Here is a 13,028-nt window from a genome sequence, read left to right on the forward strand (position 1 = left end):
TGTTGTAACATTGATTGTAATTGTTTTCTTCTTACTTCAAACAGTACTGGGAGATACTGTTATTCAGTCTAGCGGTTTTGCATTTTATGTGTGTTATTTAGAGGCCAGAATTTTAGGCTGTAATAAGTTAGAATTCAAACTTACTGAAGCGGATAACAATTATTCTCTAACCTGCACAATGGCTGTGCTATGAGATTTGCATACAAATTAGGGGCCTGGCCCATCAGAACAGCTAGAAATGAAGACCTCCTTGGAATAAGAATGAAACCAACAAATCAGTTATTTTTCAGGAGAGAGGAACATTATTTTGGGGGTTTACTTCATTGTATACATTACTTGAACCAACTGCATATTCAAGTGTACAAATGAGTTCATTCATTAAAAACAATATTTTATTGTTATACCTTAAGGTTTTAAACATAATGTATGAATTGGAACTGATAAAGTGGGTGATAATCTGAAAGTATGTCTTACGTTTGTATGTAACAGAACTTGGAAGAAAAATTATAGCAGATAATTTTAGTGTAATAATAAAAACAACAACGATAAAAATGCTAAGAATATTTCAAAATGTGATTTCGACTATGGCCTTTTTAAATGATCTATTACACCTGGTGATGCACCAGCACAGGCACTATCCACCATCTTGACTGATGATCCATCCTTATACCATGGAGGACTAAGGTCTACTGGCTGCAAACCAGCTTGAAGTTCAAATGTAAGACATAAGATGACACCACAGCACAGAGGCGTGATGATACACCCTATTTCCGCTGAAATTTCACTTTTCAAAAATGTATTGGTTACATGCTTATTAAGGAGAGGTCTTCAATTAGTGATACCTGTGCAGTAGTTTTAATTAAAATTTACTTATATGTACTGTAAATAATGTAAGCTATACTATTTAAGTCTATTCAATCTAATGTTCAAATATGACTCAATTATGTACTTCATGTACTTAGTTTAATCAACATGTTTAATTTAAAATTTAAAATCTCTGTCTGTTGTTCTCTGCAAGTATATTTTACTGTCCCCAATACGGGCTCATGCTCAGGGGATCATTGACTACCAAATAAATAAATAAATAAATAAATAAATAAATAAATAAATAAATAAATAAATAAATAAATAAATAAATAAATAAATAAATAAATAAATAAATAAATAGTTATATTTTAACGCTTTTTTCAAACAGTTCATTTTGGTCGTTTTAATAAAGCAACCCTATTCTTAAATAAGGTATCTTTGAAATACATAAAAACGTATTGTTGATCAGAAATATTTTCTCTCCCAGCTCTACCTAGGGATGACTGGTTTCCCAGCTATCACTTCAGAACCCGTCCTGTCTACGTACGAGGCCGGATCCTCGTGCAGTTTCATTTTACAAGCTGTAATTCAATCACATAGAAGAACCAGTAGCACATCTTGCACTTCGTTGTACAATGTATTTAAAAGAAAGCGAGAGGCAGTGAAGGACCGTAACGGAGTGAAAATGTGCGCATCTTGAACTTTCGTATTACAAATTTTGGAGTTTGATTAAATAAATATTTAACAAGTGAATGTCATCTTTATATTACAGTATCAGCCCACCTGGTGGCCAGGGTGTCTAGTCTCTATGATCTGATGCTGTGGTTACTGGGTTCGAGTCCCGTTTAAAAAATCACCGACAGAATGTTGGCCGGCGAGTACGACAAATAACTTTCGAAAAGAGTCGTTCGATGCAAATACATTAAGGGGAGGGGGACGACATTACAGGGAAAAGTGACATAAAAGTAGGTAAGATTTGAACTTTAATATCTTACTCCATTTTTGCAATATAAATTAAAAACTCTCAGAACAGGTAAATTTGTGTATTTTCTTAATTGTTAGCATCCCAAAAGTTTTTAATATTACTAGGAAACAGTGTTATTCAATATTTTTCAAATATAGTACAATATAATTTTTAGTATTCATCCCAAATTTCAGGCACACTTTACTAAGAAACTATTAAATATACAGAGCTGAAATTAAACATTCTATTTATGTGTACTGTAAGATAGACATAAAAACAACAAATTTATTCCTTAGTGACCCACAGGACTTATTTTTTGAAAAATACAATTTATTCAATTTCATGATCAGAAATTTAAAGTGTCTGAAAATAAAAAGTAAGTATAATTTTTGTTCTAACAAATTCTACAGTATTTTCACACACCATCTGAAATTTTACTTCCTGAAGTACAGTCATTACCTAGAAAAGTGTACCTGAAATTTGGGATGAATACTAAAAATTAAATTGTATTATATTTAAAAATATACAATGACACCGTTTTCTAGTAACATTGAAAACTTTCAGGGACGCTAACAGTTAAGAAGAAGTACAAGTTTATCTGTTCTGAGAGTTTTGAAGCTATATTGCAAACATGGAGTAAGTTATTATAGTTCAAATCTTACCAATTTTTATGACACTTTCCACTACTCCCCTTAACCGTTATCAATTTGAGTTCTATTTATCGAAAGATGTATTTGTGATGATTTGATTTTTCTGAAGGGATATCTGACACCACTTTCTTCTTATAATGTTTTTTAAGTTATTCGTCATGTTCTTTCTTCCTCAATTTGTGTGTAGCTTAACGTTTACCAGAAACTAAACTATAGTAGTCATATTGCACCAATCAACTTATCAACTTCTCCACGGGACCAGTAGTACTGTGAAGGAAAATTGAAAAAAGTTGAAAATAAATTTTTATAAAAGTAAATTAATATTGTACCTTGTGTATCAGGGTTTATTAAAATTGGAATAGAGATTTATTTTTCCCGAATTAAAAGGAACTAATTTGTTATGTTGGTTAATGTAATATTATTATCAAGAATAACGAATTTGTAATGAAATATTAGTCGGTTTTTAAGATATCTGGTTGTCCAAGAAATGACTTTAATTCAGTATTTAATGGTAGTTTTTATATTTATATATTAACTGTTAATTGAATATAATATTTTAAGGGATAAGATTTAGAATAAAGATTATAATTATTATAAGAGTTGTAAAGAATTGTAGGCTTTAAATTAGCCATCAGTTGAATAATGTTATAAGTTATTTTATGATAATATGATTTTATAATAATATTAAGTTGAATATTGGAGTGAATTGCATAACATAAATGTAATTATAAAAATGATAAAATTAGTATATAAAAGTGTAAGATATTTAATATATGTTAATTTATATGCAGGAAGTAGGCAAATGTAATGTTCGCCTGTTTATAAAAAACATGTCCTTATGTCATTATCCTGTCAAAATTTCTAGCATAAAATTCTTTGCTATGTTGATGATGGTTTTCTTTACACTGCAGTGATAATCGTGAGAAAGAAGTGAGGGGTGTGCTGTACTTCCAACCTTACGTGATACTCACATATGAGCAATGTCATCTCCGTGCCCTTGAGGAGTCTCAGAGATCAGACACTTCACAACTCACACATCTTTGTCAGTAATTATGAGTAACGTTTTTATTCCTTAATCCCAATGCACTTTACTTGTCCTAATTGGCTTCAATATTTTTATTTTCTTTATTTGTTCATTTAATTCCTGACTCAATCTGTCTCTTCCTTTACATGTTGCGCGCCGTCTTAATTGCCATTTCACTGGTTCCGTGGTGCACGCCAATTACACTGGCTGACCCCCGCAGCACTGTGTCGAGGTAATTGAGCCTCATCAACACCTAGTTTCACTGTCGACATGGAGTAAAGTATGTGTGTGATGGGGAAACACTGAAGTACTGTGTTCCATTCCCCGTCGAGGATCTGATAAACTTAGAAGCTCAACTACAACTTCTGAAGAGGCTAACAACCTTCGGTTTCCCTTAGACTATCACAGAAAAAAAATCCGTCATATCCCTAAGTGTTTAGTCTGCGAGTGTCTGTAAACGAACTAAGTGCCTCCATAATTCCCAACGAGAAGCTAGCTCTCTGGCCCCTTCAGCTGCTATGCTTCATATCATCAAATACACAGTCTAATCAATATCAGTTTCACTCTGCAAATAATAATAATAATAATAATAATAATAATAATAATAATAATAATAATAATAATAATAATAATTGTACCGGGCGGTACACCTCCACGCCGCTAATTTAAAATGTGCGCCAATTGAAACTCCTCTGCTGGAGGAAATCTGAACTTTATCGACGGTATTAATTTTCAAGTTTCTCGGAAGATGTCACTACTTGGAAAGTTTGGAGTTTTTGAACTGTGCCACTTTTGATGTATTTTTGTTTTACCGGTAGTAAGAAGTGTGAACTTTCTCTTCTAGAGGACACTACTGAAGAACTACAATAGTGCACCCTAGTGCGAAGAAAAAGAACTGTTCTTTTGGAGAAAATTTAATTTCAAAAGTTTGTTCTTTGTTAAATTTCCTTCTGTCATTGTTTAAGTTGGCAATATTAACCCTTTCTTTCCCCTTGTTTTAAATTTAGCCAATCCCGAATTTCTTTCATTAATTTCTGACCAATCGGATGTATCTTCCCCCAACTTGAATATGTTGCTGTATCCTACCCAATAAAGAGTTTGTGGGAGGGTGTTCTCATTCCCCTAACGCCTCGAACTTTCCGCGAGAGTATATAAACTGCTGATTTTAGGGTCTCCGGGCCACTTCTGTTCCATCTTTTCGTGTGTAAAGTACATAGCAGGGGGCGGGAAGCGCCTCTTTCTTCGGCGGCAGTCAACAACCAGGTAATGGCCGATTAATTACTTCTTTTCTTGCTTGCTCAGCAGTTTAACTCTCGGGGCGGGTCCGAAGTTTTTCCATTATGTAACCTTCCTTAAAATGTAAAGAAACTTGTATCTATTCCATCTTTTAAACTGCATATCGGGATAGAGAGTGCTTAACCCTCTCGAGCTCCCAATCATATTGTTTTGAGGTGAACTTATTTTTCTCAACCTATTCTTCGTTAACGTAAAGCAAATTGTTCTTTTCTAAAGTCACCTCTGTAGTATGGGATCAGCCCTTGCATTAGTGGCCTAGAGCCAGATTAGGTTTTAAAAACAAGTGTATTAGGAGTGCAGATCGCCTCCTCTCAAATTGTTATTTTAGAGGTCATGTAATTAACCTTCTTGTCATTTAACAGACCTCAGTAGGTTGGGTATTTTACCCCTGTGTATATGTCCTGAAAGGACAGCTTGAAAGTGGAATTAGGTGGGGCCTTTGACAGGCCTGAATTTTGAGAGCAAGTTGCTCTTTTTCTGAAAATTTTGTTTTCTGCGCGCCTCTAGGAGGCCTTACTGTATATTTTGGAGCAAGTGCTCCTAGGCATGAATGGGGTTCTCTGCCCCTCTGTTGACACTTGTGTTTGGGGTAAAACTGAGCTAATTGCTCAAGGATTGTGATCGCGGGGCTCGAAGCCCAAATCCTGTAAATACTGTAATTGTACTTTTGTTGCCTTGCTACTCTGTACCTGCCATGCTTGTTATTTCTTGATTTTGAAAAGAAAATATAACCTTGTTAAATTTTAAATTCACTTTAATTTCGTAGCCTGAGACCTATTCACCACCCCGCACCTTCTTTCGCGCATAACTACCACAAAAACACGGTAACAATAATAATAATAATAATAATAATTTCGACGGGGGTACAACTTCTCCGTCCCGTCGAACTGCGCGCCTTCTAGAAGGCCATCTGTGCTGTGAATCCTAAACTATGTGTCACAAGGTATTTGGACCTTTAATCTTTAGACGTCTCTACTAGCGGCGTATGTGCCCCCTCTGGCGGGATTACGGAAAATTACCCTTTAAGGGAATTTGCATTTTTCAATGTTTGTAAACCTTAAATGTTTGTAGATTGCTTTTTTATGTGCTAAGGTTATCAGCACTTTTACGGCTTCCTTCTTCCTTTGTTATTAACCAGTCAGAAATGTTGTGTATATTTCTCTAGCCAATTAAAACTGGGAGTGTGTACAGGCATTCTGCCTAGCTCAAGAGAGTTTTGGAACTTTCCCCTCTGAGTTGCTATAAAATCTGGGCGCTTTAGGGCCGTATTGACATCTTCATCGCTCCAATCTAATGTGTGTATACGGCGGCAGGGGAAGCATTACCGTCGTCGGAAGGCCCAACAATCAAGGTAATGGAAGACATCTCTGGACACATAGTAGCTCCAGGTAGTTAACTTGAGGGGAAGGTTGCAAACTTATTTTCTTAAGGTGAAATTCTAAAGTTTAAATGTACATTTTCGGTAAGTCTAATCCCTGTTGGGAAATATATAAATTTAGTACTACTAATACTACTGGGATGCTGACGTTCGGTTCGGTAATGGAGATTTAATTCCAACTACCTTAGCAAGGGCACCACGGGCAGAATCAGGCTTACAACAAATTTAATGCCTGCACATCCACTCTTTGGATAGCAACCTGCCAAACGAAGACTAAAGTCCAGGAAAGCCTTTTTAACTCCTTCAGAACACCTGGAAGGATCATCGGACAAAGTAATGATTACCAAATGGAAACAAAAGACCCCTGGCCTCTTGAAATGGATGGAACCACGGAATGTGTTGCCTCCCGGTCACACTGAGGACTGGTTGACATGAAGGTCCTTAAAAAGACTTAGATCTGGAGTGGGCAGAACCACAGCGAATCTACAAAAATGGAAATTCCCCATCGATACGGCCTTTTGTGACTGTAGTGAACTTCAGACAACCGAACACCTGCTGTGTCCATCAAACTGCACAATGGAAGACTTGGTGTTGGCCAATCCAAATGCTCTTGAAGTGGCCAAATTTTGGGCCGAATCGGTGTGACATCTGTATGGCATACATTGTTGAAGACCCTTTACTTGTGTATATTTGTGTATATAGTTTGTTCTTTTAAATGTAGTATTATTCTATTGTACTTTTGATTCGAAAAAAGAAAGAAGGGAGTAAAGAGTGTCACCCTCTGTTAATTCCCATTCAACTTTGTATGGGGGGTGACTAAGATTTTCTAAAACCTTAAATTCTTCAAAACTATTTTGTTACTTAATATTTCGCCTCCAGTCACCCCCCTCTAGTATAGGTTTAGCCTCTGCAACTTCGGACCATAAGCCCATTTATGATTTTAAGTGTTTTTCAAAAGGAGTGCAAGCGTTTCGCTTCCTAGCCATTTGTTTATGGCCGATAGTCCTAAAACCTTTCATTTGTACATTAAGGCCATTTAGAATGGGCACTCATTGCCCCTGTTTAAATTGTGTACCGAGCTCGATAGCTGCAGTCGCTTAAGTGCGGCCAGTATCCAGTATTCGGGAGATAGTAGGTTCGAACCCCACTGTCGGCAGCCCTGAAAATGGTTTTCCGTGGTTTCCCATTTTCACACCAGGAAAATGCTGGGGCTGTACCTGAATTAAGGCCACGGCCACTTCCTTCCGACTCCTAGCCCTTTACTGTTCCATCGTCGCCGTAAGACCTATCTGTGTCGGTGCGTTGTAAAACAACTAGCAACAAAAAAAAAAAAAAAAATGATTAAATTGTCACTATTTATAGACGAGTGTGTAACAGACTGTCGAGCAGAAATGACAGTACATACAGTTTTTGAAGTGTATAAGGTGTAATTTCGTTAGAGGCTGGACTGGAGTAACTTTCGAAGCGCAGTCTCCTGGAGTGAAAATGAGTGGAGCAAATTTGCTCTTGTAAAATACTTTTATAGCTACTATGCTTGTTCCTTGAAAACGTTTGTATTGATAATCTTCTCTCTGATTTTTGTCTTTAAGTCATTGTTATTGTGGGAGCTGACGAGCATTTTGTTAACTGTTATTTGTTGTTGTTTATTCAGAGTATCTATCTATCTATCTATCTATCAAATTTTAATAATGTCATTGGCTTTATGTCCCACTAACTACTCTTTTACGGTTTTCGGAGACGCCGAGGTGCCAGAATTTTGTCCCGCAGGAGTTCTTTTACGTGCCAGTAAATCTACTGACATGACGCTGACGTATTTGAGCACCTTCAAATACCACCGGACTGAGATAGAATCGAACCTGCAAAGTTGGGGCCAGAAGGCCAGCGCCTCAACCGCCTGAGGCACTCAGCCCGACCATCACATTTTAAACAAAAAAGAAGGAAAGAAATAAAAATTCAATGTTTACTGCCTTAAATTATACTTCGGTTACTTCTCTGTCTACCCATTCACTCCAGCACCTTTTTACACCTCTGCGTTCCACGAAATCCCCGGAATAATAATAATAATAATAATAATAATAATAATAATAATAATAATAATAATAATAATAATAATAATAATAATAACTTTCTGTAAAATGTGGATTTCTTCAGCCATGAATTGCATATTGGAAATATACACCTCCACCCATTCTCGGAAACTCTTCATACAAACTACTATGGGACCGAGAAGTCATAACCGAGGTCACGCTCAGCAACAATAGGCCAGATATTATTCTAATCGATAAATCAAAAAGATCCGTATCCCTTATAGAAATTGCTTGTCCAAAGACCTCAAATCTGCAAACAACAATAGCCGCAAAGATATCACAATACACAGAACTGGCAGTAGAAATACAACGCCTGTGGAAACTAGAATCAGTCACCACAGTTTCAATAGTAATATCATGTACTGCTGTTATTCCAAAATGCTTGCACAGCTCTCTGGCCACATTAAACCTCCATCATCACACATACGTAGAACTACAGAAAGCCACCCTCCTGAGCACTTGCCACATTGTGAGAAAGTTCCTAGGAACGAATTTTCCTCTGACTCACGCCAAACAGCATGAAGTTCCAGGCCGCAGTTCCAGTAATACTGAAGAACAGATTCCCAAAACGGGGTCATAAGAAGTTGTCTGAAGTTGTTTGTATTTATTGTATATGTTGTAATTATTTCTGTTGTAAATATTTGTAGATATATGTACCTGTAGTTTCCTAATCAAGAGGGTGACTCCTTGCTTAGGCCGAGTCAGCCCATTATGTTACCGGCACAAGCCGCGCCTTCCTAAATTGATACAAATAATAATACACGTAGAATACACGAGACGGCACAATCATGTTTCGGAAATTGTACACCAGGCACTTGCTCAGGAAAACCAGTTAACTCAGGAGCGTGTCCCTTATTACAAGTACCATCCAACACCACTCCTGGAGAACGAGTCGATTAAGCTTTATTGGGACACTGCTGTAGTGACAGACAAAACAGTCAACCATAACAGATCAGGCATCGTACTGGTAAACAAGAAAACTGGGACAACTTTCATCATTGAGATTGCAATCTCCAATGACAACAACATTGACAGGAAGTACCATTAAAAATATCTACAAGTATAAAGAACTTGCAGAAGAGATCAAGAGGATCTGGAAGATGAAACTGGTACAGATAGTCCCTGTGATTCTGTGAGTCAACGGCCTCATTCCATACACACACTTCACAAGAGTCTGCGAGAACTAGGTCTTCAACCGAATATCTACAAAATTATGCAACATTCTGTCCTCCTGTCAACATGCAACATCGTGCGATCGTTCCTCTCGCAAGAATGAAGATCCCGTGATCTAGAGTTTTGTATGTACCTGTACATCAATATTTGTATTATAATTTGTAAATACTTTAATTATTGTAAGGCACTTGGTACATCCCGTGCCCGTTACTACCCATATTTTCTGTGGAGAAGTGTATGAAGAGTAATAATTATTTTGTTACCCGTTTAACTTCCAGGGTTGATTTTCCCCCGGACTCAGAGAGGGATTCCATCTCTACCGCATCAACGGCAATGTCCTGGAGTGTGAGACTTTGGGTCAGGGATTAAACTGTGGAGAAGGACCAGTACCTCGCCTAGGCAGCCTTACCTGCTATGCTGAACAGCGGCCTTGTGGGGGAGAGTGGAAGACTGAAAGGGAGAACGAAATCGCCATGGCCTCAAGTTAGGAACCATCTCGGCATTTGCCTGGAGGAGAAGTGGGAAACCATGGAAAAAAATTCAAGGATGGCTGAGGCGGGAATCGAAACCCCCTCTACTCAGTTGACTTCCCGAGGCTGAGTGGATCCCGTTCCAGTCCTCTTACTACTTGACAAATTTCGTGGCATAATCGAAAATCGAACCCAGGCCTCCGGAGGGGGTGTGGCAGCTATTCACTCTAACCAGTACATCACAGAGGCGGATAATAATAATAATAATAATAATAATAATAATAATAATAATAATAATAATAATAATAATAATAATAAGAAGAAGAAGAAGAAGAAGAAGAAGAAGAAGAAGAAGTCAAGAAAGACCTGGAAAGGAACAACATACGAGAAGAAGAATTATTGGAAAGAAAGATTTTTAGGAAGAAAGTCTTACAAATGGAAGGATTCCAAGGGAGGAGGAAGGAAAAGAAAACAGGCACAAAGTGGACAGAAGACAGGAAAAAGAAACAGTGAAACAATGAAAGAATACTGGAAGAAAAGGAAAGAACAACTAAGGAGGAACAATTGAAATTGTAACGTGGTCCTTAGAAGGCCGGAACGCAAGAAGAGGAAGAAATAATAATAATAATAATAATAATAATAATAATAATAATAATAATAATAATAATAATAATAATAATAATAATAATTTTACAATTTACTTTTCGTCTCACCGACACAGATAGATCTTATGGCGACGAAGAGATAGGAAATGGTGGGAAGGTGGCCTTAATTAAAGTACAGCCCCAGTATTTGCCTGAAGATGGGGAACCACGGAAAACTATCATCAGGACTGTCGACAGTGGGGTTGAACCCACTATCTCCCGAATGAAGGCTGACAGTTACGTGACTCATACCGTGCAGCCACTTGCTCGATAACTTTACAATTTTCAAAGAAGAGCCTGAGATGCTGGAGTTTTGTCACGTAGAAATTCTTGCACGTTGTGGTAGATCTACCGTCATGAGACTGGCGTATTTGGTCCGATCCTATGACAAATGAAGGTATCGGCAAATAAATTGAAGGACCACGATGAGAATGAATATTTTTACCTTTGGCTTTTGGACTTCTGTGACCATACAGCCTACGATAATTTGTATTTTGACAGGTGTTCAGGAAAAATTTTGGAATCTGTATTAGCTTACCGAATAATATCCGCATATTCTTTTGAATTGAGGCACAAAATTCGGGTGCGGGTTTTATTTGAGTCAATGTTCGCATTTTTCTTCAAAATCAGCCTTCCTAAAGTTAGGGTACGGGGATTATTCGGTGGCGGAGATTATCCGCCTAAATACGGTATTTACTACGATATTATGATATCTATACTCATAAAAAGTTCTGTGTCTGTACTTTGTGAATATTAACCTGTTACTTGGTGGTTTTTGCCGAACGTTTCTTGGCCCGGGTTCGATTCCTGGCCAGGTCGGAGATTTTTAACTACCTACCGTTAATTCCTCTCGCTCGGGGATGGAGTGTTTGTATTAGCCCTAATGCAATTTTATTCATCTACACACACATCACGGAAATCGGATGGAGGGATTTTCATGGAACTTGTTATTCAAGTTCAGTGTAAGGGTCTGTTCAAAATAATTCATTACAGTAGAAAGGGCTTCAGAGGGGAATAACCACAAAACTCGATGTATTTCTCCTACGATTAGTTTGACGGCAGAATTGCTCGTGACAAAGTATATTCAGATTCCCATTTACAAACTTTTCTTTATATGGACCTTTCCGATACAGTGAAAAGTAAGGGAAATATCGGTTGCGATCATGTGAGGTCAGGTTCACCATCCGTTAACTGATTATAAAGAGAGGTGCTATAGAGATCATTCAGGCAAATTTTTAAAGGCTTTGTGTATCTGTCTCTTCTTTTCTAATGTTAACTTGGTACTTGGTTTTATACTGGACATTTATGATCCATATGAAAAGGAAGAAGGGCAGAGATGAAGGCCGGAACACAAATGGAACCAAATGTGCTAGGGGTCTAAATTATCTCCTCTTATAATGTCACTACGTTATATTCGGTATCGAATCTCCGAGAAACTGGACAAATACACATTTCCACTGGTCCACAAAGAAAGAGTTACATGAAACTAATCCTGGGTTCTGGGTGATTTCTGACCAAAGAGTTGCATTAGAAAAATATTGCAAAGTTTGTGCTGGGAAGACTAGGGAGAAAGACGAGCTGCTCGACTAAGTGGTATGTTCCATGCTGTCAGTGGAGAGATGGCGTGGAATGATATTAGTTGACGAATAAGTTTGAGTGGTGTCTTTAAAAGTAGGAAAGATCACAATATGAACATAAAGTTGGAATTCAAGAGGACAAATTGGGGCAAATGTTCGTTTATAGGAAGGGGAGTTAGGGAGTGGAATAACTTACCAAGGGAGATGTTCAATAAATTTCCAATTTCTTTGCAATCACTTAAGAAAAGACTAGGAAAACAACAGGTAGGGAATCTGCCACCTGGGCGGCTGCCCTAAATGCAGATCAATAGTGACTGATTGATTGATTGATTGATTGATTGATTGATCTATGTCTTACTAAAAGAAACTTTCTTCATAGAAGACGTCAAAATGATACATCAGCCAAAGACTCAGGCCTACGAGAACACATTCCAAATTCTCAATAGAAAAGCTCAGCCGTATCTGGAACGAATTTTAGTTAACAGACGCCATAATGACGGATGATTGGAAACAAGCAAATCACGAAATTTCCACGCGTAAAAATAAGAGATTTCATCACCCGAATGAAAACTGTGTGTGTGAATTGTGCAATGAACACTGTGAAAGATATCACGCAAATACCTGCAGTAAAAAACAAATAGGCCTATCAATAACAAAACTAGTACTGGAGTAATGTAATGTAGTTTTCTGGATTTTTTCACATTGTGCGCGTTTTCGTTAATAATAATTATAAAAAAAGGAAACTTCGGCGGCAGATAATTACCTTACTTTCTCCTTGAAATCACCATAAACACCATCCCCAGACCAGAACAGGGGAATACTAAATACAAACATTTGTTTCAAAAAATCTTGCAGAATTTTCTGCGTGACTTAAAATAAAAGCGGAAAAAGTTATCTACTAACAAATGAGCTTGAGAGAAACAAATACTGACAATGTATTGACAGCGGCTCTGTGGGT

This window comes from Anabrus simplex, chromosome 9 (genome assembly GCF_040414725.1).
Source record: "Anabrus simplex isolate iqAnaSimp1 chromosome 9, ASM4041472v1, whole genome shotgun sequence".
Classification (NCBI taxonomy): domain Eukaryota; kingdom Metazoa; phylum Arthropoda; class Insecta; order Orthoptera; family Tettigoniidae; genus Anabrus; species Anabrus simplex.